Raw genomic sequence first — 9551 nt, forward strand, 5'->3', positions numbered from 1 at the left:
AATAAATAATAACATATCGCTATTCTAATATATATATATATATAAATAATAATTTATAATATATAATTAATATATATAATAATATACATATAAAAATAGAAACATAACTTCATTTATACATTAAATATTTTGGATAATATTAAAAATTCATAGCAGTTAAACAAAATTTAAAAAAAAAAAAATTAAGAAAACAAAATGTTAAAGGTTTTATATGAAACTTTTTATTACTTAAAATATTATCTGAATTATAATAGTAATTAAAAATAAGGAGAAGTTACTATGAAAGAAATAAAGAAGAAAAAAAAACTTTACCTAGACCTATTAACCAAACCAAAAGAGAAAACAAAATTTGGACCCATTTGGCCCAACTTTCTCAACTCTATTTTTTTTTTACTTCAACCCTTTAACCTTAAACTCCTTAGTGTCACTAATTCCCCTCTTAAAAGAAGCATAATATGGAGATGATTCGTTAGAGAAGACAATGTCACCACTGCCAGAGAAGATAGATCCAACATCCATCAGAGAAGAAGACAAATTTATAGAGATTTATCGAGAAGAAGATAGATTTGTGGAGATCTGCCAGAGAAGACAAATCTTCTAAAGAAGAAGAAAAACCTGTTGATATCAGTAGGAGAATAAGATAGATTTATAGGATATCCACCAAGAAGTAAGAGAAAATTTGTCGCCACTCATAATCTCATCGCCATGCTTTCTTGCTTTCGTAGTCGCTCCTTTAAAGCACTCCACAACACGTTTTGTAGTGCATTGGAGTCGCTCCACTCCATCGTACCACAATAACTATCGTTACAACTACTACTATTGGCTATTATATGCTTGTAAAAATATCAACAAGTCTCTAAGCATTGTGGTCGAACCCTGTGTCATGATATTTAATAATTTCAATTTATCCCTTACTTATATCAATTTTAAATATTTATTTTTACTATTTTTCTATTTTGGATAATTTGAAATTTAATATTATTCTAATGTTAATTAATTTATTATTGTTTGTATTTTTTATAATACTTAGGGTATTACTAATTTTTATTATTATAATAATAATTTTATTATATAAAATTATAATTATATGATTATTTTAAATAATCTTACTACTATATATCAATTTAATTCCTAATTATTGTAAAAGTCAGATGAGTATTTTATGTATTATAGATAAAAATAATGATGGTAAATTTTACGTGGTCTAAATTTTTCACATATTACTAAAGTATATTGCATTGACATTGACGTGAGTCAAATGTTAAACATCTTACATATTTGAAAAATATTAAATTTGTAAAATGATTTTTTTTGAAAATAAGTTTTTTTTTAAATTGGAAATTTATAATTATTTCTCATTATTTTTTTCTTTTAAACTAATTTACTACTTATTTATTTATTTATTTATAGAAATTTTAATGTATTAATTTGTATATATTTTATGATTTAATTCTAAATAATTTAAACAAATTAAAAAAGCTTAACAAAATTAGTTGTGGATTAGATTAAGCCTAAAATGTTATTATATTTAAAATTAAAAATATTTATATTATATCATTGTTATTTTTTAAATTATATCATTTTACTTTAATAAAATAAGATATATATTTAATTAACTAAGATTATACTATTATGATACAAAGATTAGAAAAAAGGTATTTTTGACAATTTAATAATTATGTGATTTAGTACATTTTTTTCTCATGAGATCAATATATATAATATATATTTTTTTGTTAAATTACTACTTTGAGTTAGTTTTTTTTATTCCAAAAACCAGTCTTATTCTTAATTGATTATGTTTACTAACTCAAGACACAAGTTAAATGGTGTTATGTGTAAGTTAAATAGAGGCTTTTTGCCTGATGGAGGTCAAGCATGAATTTTGTCACACTAGACATGAGAGACTCAATGACTTTCTACATCATCCATGATATATAGGTGTAGGTATAGTTAAAAATTTAATCAACCTAAACATGTACTTAAAGGAGATAACAAGTATAAGATAATTAAAAATTTAATTAAATAATTGTAAGAATAAAAATGGTAGTATTTATTAAAAATGTCAAAAAGTAGTAAGCTCATATTCCAACTTTTCTCACCCAGTCGAATTGGTACCAAAACTTACTAAAATGCACCATGCCAAAGACTTACTTTAAATATTCTAAGAGTACACAACAAAATAAATCACCATTTCACAAACATGTAAAAAGTATTCCATAAAAAAAATGCAGGATGAAGGATATCCTGTCAAGCACTACCTCGACAATCCTGGTTGGACGAAGTTTGCTTAGCTGAAGTGTGACTGGTCGCAAGAGGAATGAAGGACATCTCTATCAAGCGTGACTACTTGAAGGTGAAAGAGGAATAGAACCAATGGGAGAAATCCCCTCTAAAGAAAGAAACTCCAAATACTTGCACCATTCACAACTCCAGCACTCAACCATCCAAATCACAACCATCTGCCCCTATTCTCAAAGCCCCCAAGATCATTGTCTCCGATACTTCATCTGACTCAAACGACGTACCCCTAATTCATTGTCTCAATCATAAATGCTCTACCTCTAGTGTAGAAATCCTATCTAATCCTCCATCAACCACCAAACCTTTTGTCCTAGCTCCTAAACCAAAACCATCACTCAAGTTAACTCCTCCACCTCAATCAGAAATTGGGACAAAAGATAATAACATATCGTTATTCTAATATATATATATATATATATATATTAAATAATTTATAATATATAATTAATAATATACATATAAAAATAGAAACATAACTTCATTTATACATTAAATATTTTGGATAATAAAAATTTATAGCAATTAAACAAAATTAAAAAAAATAGAAAATTATGAAAACAAAATGTTAAAGGTTTTATATGAAACTTTTTATTACTTAAAATATTATCTAAATTATAATAATAATTAAAAATAAGAAGAAGTTACTATAAAAGAAATAGAGAAGTAAAAAAAAACTTTACCTGGACCTATTAACCATGTGACACCCTCTATCCCAACATACATATACAATCATTTAAAAAATATTTTAATTAAAATCTTTCAAAAATAAAACCAAATTCTCAAATATCTTACGTAGAGGATTCACATTCATAATCTCATAAACAATATCTTCAACACAGAAATTACAAAGAAATAAATTTGAGTTTTCAAATAGTTTAATAGAAATAGCATCTTAAACTAAGCCTAGATATGCCCTGATGTCACATATCTTGTCAGAGCATCCCAACTGAAGCCTAAGCCTCATTATCAACATTCTCATGCTGATGATCATCTGCAACACAATTTAAACACAGACAAATAACAACAAGGGAGTGAAAAACATCTCAGTCAGGTTCAGGTGCGAAAATAAAGGTTAGATAGCACACACACATACAACAAACATATTACAAGTCATAAACATCAATCACATATAAACAATACACATATATAATCAATATCACATGTATACTCATTTATCATGCAATGATATCATGGACTCGACTTATAAATGCATGTGGGGCCAGTCACGTGTCTCATCACATATATCATCATTTCATCATTGTTGACCCAAGGTACACCTTGTTAACATATTACATCACCGGTGACCCTAAGGTACACCTTGTTAGCTTGTTACATCACCAGTGACTCTAAGGTACACCTTGTTAGCATGTTACATCACTAGTGATCCTAAGGTACACCTTGTTAGCTCATATATGCACATGATGCATGTCACACGTTCACAAACTCATAGACTCACTACTTTACTTGTCAAGAAATTTCGTGTCTTGTCACATTTCACATTCTCATAGTCATAGCTTATCTCATCTCATCACATTTCGCATCCTCATAGTCATAGTGTTAACATTAGCACATTCTCATTTGTGACACCCTTACTACCCCAACATATATATTGTAGTAATAGAAACTTATAAATAAATTTTTCAATTTTGGTAAAAGGGTCCACATGAAAATCTTCAAAATTATCCTTCAATAACTACAATAAAATGAAACGCAATAGTTTTCAAATTGTTTTCAAAAATAACATTTACAATTCCAAATCCATATAAAACCTATATTCTAAAAATTCTTTGCCCCGATGTCACAATATCAGAGCATCCTGTAATTCCACTATTGGCATTCTAGATGCCACTCGAAGCCGGATCTTTCTCACCTAAAACATCCACAAATTGTACGGTGAGAAAAGGAAACAATCATATGTAAAGTACATACAAACACACGACAAATGTAATCTCATCAAAACTAGTTTGCATAATAAAATATTTACAAGCATATATATATATATATATATATATATCATAATTTATCAATCATTTCTCATCTTCACATCTCAAATCTCAATCCACAATTACATCAATTCATCATAATCCACACAGATCTTACAATTAACACTATGCCAAGGGCACGCCACAACTAACATAAGTGATACGGGTTAATTGCCTCACTCATCCCACACCATGCCAGGGTCACGCCCTCCTTGTAGCATCACTTACACAGGGGCCGTGCCATCCCTAGTCATTGATGTGAGGAACCACAATCACATCACAATCCACACAATCTTTTGCAATAAACCCTATGCCAGGGCTGCCATAATCGACATAAGTGGTGTGTGTTAACTGTCTTACTCATCCCACACCATGCTAGGGTCACGCCCTCCCTATAGCACCACTTACCCAGGGGCCGTGCCATCCCTAGTCATTAGTGTGAGGAAACACATCGCAATCACATTCTTAATCATGTCCGTACAACATCTCATAGTTCAATTTCATACACATATCAAATAAGTCCAAAATAATGGGTTTCATACATATCAAACAATTCACATTTAAATCATCAATTTTTATCAAATAATATAATAATGATATTCATAAATTAATATAATAATCAATAGAATTAGCAATTTAATATAATTTTAGCATAACCAGTAAAACCCCCAATTGTTCCAAAACTTAGCTCACAGGCACTTTTTTTACAATTTCGTTTTTTCTCCCAGATCATCCTTCTTACAATTTAAATATATATTTCTAATCCTTAACACATACAGAATCTAATGGTATAATTAATTCCTCAAACAGAAATAATCTAATTTTTCCAAAACCTAACCTACAGGCACTTTTCTATAATTTCGTTCTCTCTCATAGATCTTCATTTTTACAAAATAAATATATATTCATATTCCTAAATATATACAGAATCATATAAGACAAATAATTCTTCAAACAGAAATAATTATAAAATTACTCATAATTCTACGGGCTCTTCCTCTACCCAATTCCCTCATGTAACTCTACATATAAATAATCCCCTTTTCCCCCGTACCTGGATATGTAGAAGCTGAATCTAGATATGTAGAAGCTGAATCTACACTAGATCTGGTTGATCTCCCTCATTGGGTTCCCCTCGGTCTGAAGCAGAAAGTAGAGGAGAGAAGAGAGAGAGCAGAAGAAAAGAAATTAGAAATGAGAGGTGTGCTTTTTGGGAGTGGCAAACAACTCTATTTATAGGCTTTTTACGCCGGAACGGCCCGTTCCAAATCCGGAACGGCCCGTTCCAAATCCTTAAAACGTGGCTAAAAATCACATCCAGAACGGCTCGTTCCAAAACCAGAACGGCCCGTTCTGGTGTGCATTAATTACCCCCAACGGCCATAATTTTGGGAACGACCCGTTCCAAGCCCGTTCTCAATTAGGGTTAATGGCAAACCTAATAGTCCAGAACGGCCCGTTCCAACTTGAGAACGGCCCGTTCTAGGCTATTAACTCACACACAACTTGGTAGTTTGGAACGGCCCGTTCCAATTCCGGAACAGGCCGTTCCGAGCTACTAAATCACATGCTTTTTGGTAGTTTGGAACGGCCCGTTCCAATTCCGGAACAGCCCGTTCCAAGCTACTAAATCACCCCTATCACCTTTATAAAATTACCAAAATACCCTTAAAATAAAATCAAATAAGAAAAATGGGGTGTTACAATTCTCCACTCCTTTAAGAAATTTCGTCCTTGAAATTACCTGAAGCAAATAAAAATAGATATGACGCTTTCATCTTCTCCTCTAGCTCCCAAGTAGCACTTTCAGGTGTAGCTCCTCCCCAAATAACTTTCACCAAAGTAATTTCCTTACCCCTAAGTTGCTTCACCATTCGATCCTCGACTCTCACCGGGGTAGCTTCCACCGTTAGGTTCTCCTTAACCTCAAGATGATCCGACTCAATCACATGCAAAGGATCATGGATGTATTTCTGAAGTTGGGAAATGTGGAAGACATCATGGAGATTTGACAGATTAGGAGGCAAAGCAATTTGGTAGGCAACACTACCGACTTTTTTTAGAATTTGGAAAGGACCAATAAATCGAGGAGTAAGTTTTCTGGATTTCAATGCCCTGCCAACCCCAGTCCACGAAGTGACTTTCAAGAACACATGGTCACCTTCTTGAAATTCCAAGTCCTTCCTTCTCCTGTCAGCATAACTTTTTTGTCTACTCTGAGCTGTCCTCATCCTCTCTTGTATCAATCTAACCTTATCAGTGGTTTGTTGCACAATCTCAGGTCTTAAGATAACATTATCACCAGGTTCACACCAACACAAAGGGGTCCTACATCTCCTACCATACAAGGCTTCATAAGGTGCCATACCTATACTTGAGTGGTAACTACACTACTACAAAAACAGTATTTAACATCGCCACATTTACATCGGTTCTACCAGAACCGATGTAAATCATAAACGCGGTGGCAAACTTGTAAATAAATATAAAATACAAATATATTTACATCGGTTTTGCTTATGACCGATGTAGAAAAAAAATCTGGGGAGTTGTTCTACATCGGTTTTGCTTATAACCGATGTAGAAATGAAACCCTAACATTCTCGCGCGGGTGCACACTCCCCCTCTCTTCAAATCCCCAAACCTCCAAGACGCCAAAGCCCTCTTCGATTCCATCGCCACCTCCTCCACTCCTACGCCGTCGTCGTCGCCTCCCCCTCTGACTCCCCCACTTGACCGTCGTTCAATACTCCTAATCAGAATAATCAAAGAGAAAGCATCGCAGAGCAAGGAGGCGCTACTCTCCTAATGGACCACCCTCTCCCCCCTGTGCCCCCACCACCCACGACTCCTCCGTGCCCCCCACGCGCAAGCACCTCGCCACGCTCATCTCCTCCGCCGATGGGTCACGCACCACTGCCTCCGCCTTAGTCGACCTCCTCATGGACCGCCTCAACGCCACGCACCATGCCACCGTCACCCTCAAGTGCCTGGCCGTGCACCACATTGTCTACCACGACACCTTCATCCTCTAGGACTAGCTCTCCGTCTACCCCTCCTCCGGCGGAAGAAACCACCTCAACCTCTCCAACTTCCACCGTAGCACCGCCGACCCCACCTCCTAGGTACGGTGGTTCGCGCAGCACATGGAGCAGCTCCTCTGCGCCTCCAGAGACCTCGGCTTCTTCCTTAGAGCCAACTCCGATAGCCAAGACAGGGTCTCGTGGATCACCAACGCGCACCTGTTGACCGAGTTTGACTCCCTCGTGGCAGTGGTGGAGAGGATCTGGAAGAGGCTCGAGCCCACCGAGCGCACCTGGTGATTAGTGTGGATTGCTTTCACGTTTTGTTTTCTATACTTTGGTGATTATTTATGAGAAATAAAGAGTTGGTGTTGTTTTTTTATGCTAAGAGTTTTGCAGATAGTTTTGCTTACTGTGTTCTGGTCTTTTTCGGGTGGATGGTTGTTGTGTGCTATTAGACTGAAAGGGCTTGGTTGAAATGTATTGAACATGCTAGATTAAAGTCTTTGTGCTTCAGCAGAAAGAACACCCCAAATTCAGAAGAAAGTCTGAAGACCATTTTGTGGAGCACTCCTTGTCCCTCACTGAGGCCTTATGTGGCTTCCAATTTGTGCTGACTCACTTGGATGGTCGTCAACTTCTTATAAAGTCAAATCCAGGGGAGGTTGTCAAGCCTGGTATGTAAATTTTCCACATCTCTTTTAATAGTTCTTAATCTTTTATAGGTTTGGAGTGGGTGAATAAGTTCTTAATTTGTGTCATGTTTTAGTTTAATTGAAGTTTGGCACTTTGGCTTGCATGATAACATTTGGGGATATGCGTGATTGTCATCACTAGTTCTTAATTCTGGTGATTGAAGCATTTTAAATGTAATATTTGTTTCTTGGTATATCTTGTTTTAAAGTAATTATTATAAAAATACTTTTTCTCATTGTGATTCTTTTTTTTGTTTGACAGCATTGAACACGCTCAAGCATCTCATATTTGTAGCTATAAAGCAGCCAAGCTCAGTGATGAACAAGCTTTTCCCAAATTTCTAGTGAGAGGAAATTTCCTTATGTTGTTTTTTTTCCTTTTCTAAATTTCTAGCTGGGCACAATTCATGTGTGTTTGAAACTGGTCAATATGTAGGTGATCTAGCTGATCCAACTGCACCGAATGCTCTGTTGGTCGGTGGCTTGGCTAAGCCAAATCATGTCTCGGTCACTGGATCAGAATTGCAACTGGATCGGCCAGTCGGTGATGCCATAATCTAAGTGGATAAGACTGCTGCTCCTGATCATGTAGTAGGTGATCCAGCTGCTGATTTGGTTCCATTCCAACCAAGGTATTGTGTTGTTTTTTTTGTTGCTGCTATTATAAAAGCATGGTCTTTTGATTAATAGCCTATAATTTGGGGTTTTGTTGTGTTTTCAGACTGACCTCCGTTTCCAGAGCCATGCTGTTCTTGCGTTGCAAAAGGCTGTCGAGGCATATTTCTTTTTGTCGAAGCCGATAGGTTACTAGGGGAAATAGGTGTTTACTATCAGTCATATTAATTGTGATAGGCAAATATAGCTAAAAGTTTGTGAAGGTCTGATTTTTAGAAGTTTGGCATGTAATTGATTTTTTCCAAGTAGGTGATCCAGCTGCTGATTTGGTTCTAGTCCAACCATGGGATGAATTTTCATATAATTTGAATTTTTATTGATCTAAAAGATGCATTGAACCATATCTGTAGCTGCATATATTTCATAATTATTGAATGGATTTTATATTTTTAACAAGTTAGTCTTTTTAATTTTGCGCATCTTAATGCACATCTGATATGAAAACTTTAACGGTGATCTAGTGCGGTACTTGGCTGCGGGAGAGCACTTGGTGGAGCACCAGCTAAGAATCTAATTTTTTTTTTTAAAAGCAATCTACATCGGTTTAAAGTAGAACCGATGTAGATATGCGTTCAAATCTACATCAGTTTTATTTACAACCGATGTAGATTTGAACGCAAATCTACATCGGTTTTCTGACAACCGATGTAGATTTGAACACAAATCTACGTCGGTCTATTCTACATCAGTTATAAAATCGATGTAAATTACCTTCCAGAACCGATGTAGAATAGTGCTTTTGTAGTAGTGCTATTATTATAGGTAAACTCTATCAAAGGTAAAAGACTATCCCAACTACCCCCTTGGTCCAACACACAGGCTCTAAGCAAATCCTCTAAAGATTGAATAGTCCTCTCAGTCTGACCATCAAT

General features: G+C 34.9%; 1 long non-coding RNA gene across 1 annotated transcript; it reads left to right on the forward strand.

The window, feature by feature from the left end:
• Positions 1-5961: 5961 nt before the first annotated feature.
• Positions 5962-9075, forward strand: LOC109795566 (uncharacterized). Its single transcript, XR_002239562.3, has 2 exons — positions 5962-8636; positions 8726-9075. It is a non-coding gene; the product is annotated as an uncharacterized LOC109795566 (long non-coding RNA).
• The last annotated feature ends 476 nt before the right edge of the window (positions 9076-9551 follow it).

This window comes from Cajanus cajan, chromosome 3, assembly GCF_000230855.2.
Source record: "Cajanus cajan strain Asha chromosome 3, NIPB_CcT2T_4, whole genome shotgun sequence".
Classification (NCBI taxonomy): Eukaryota; Viridiplantae; Streptophyta; class Magnoliopsida; order Fabales; family Fabaceae; genus Cajanus; species Cajanus cajan.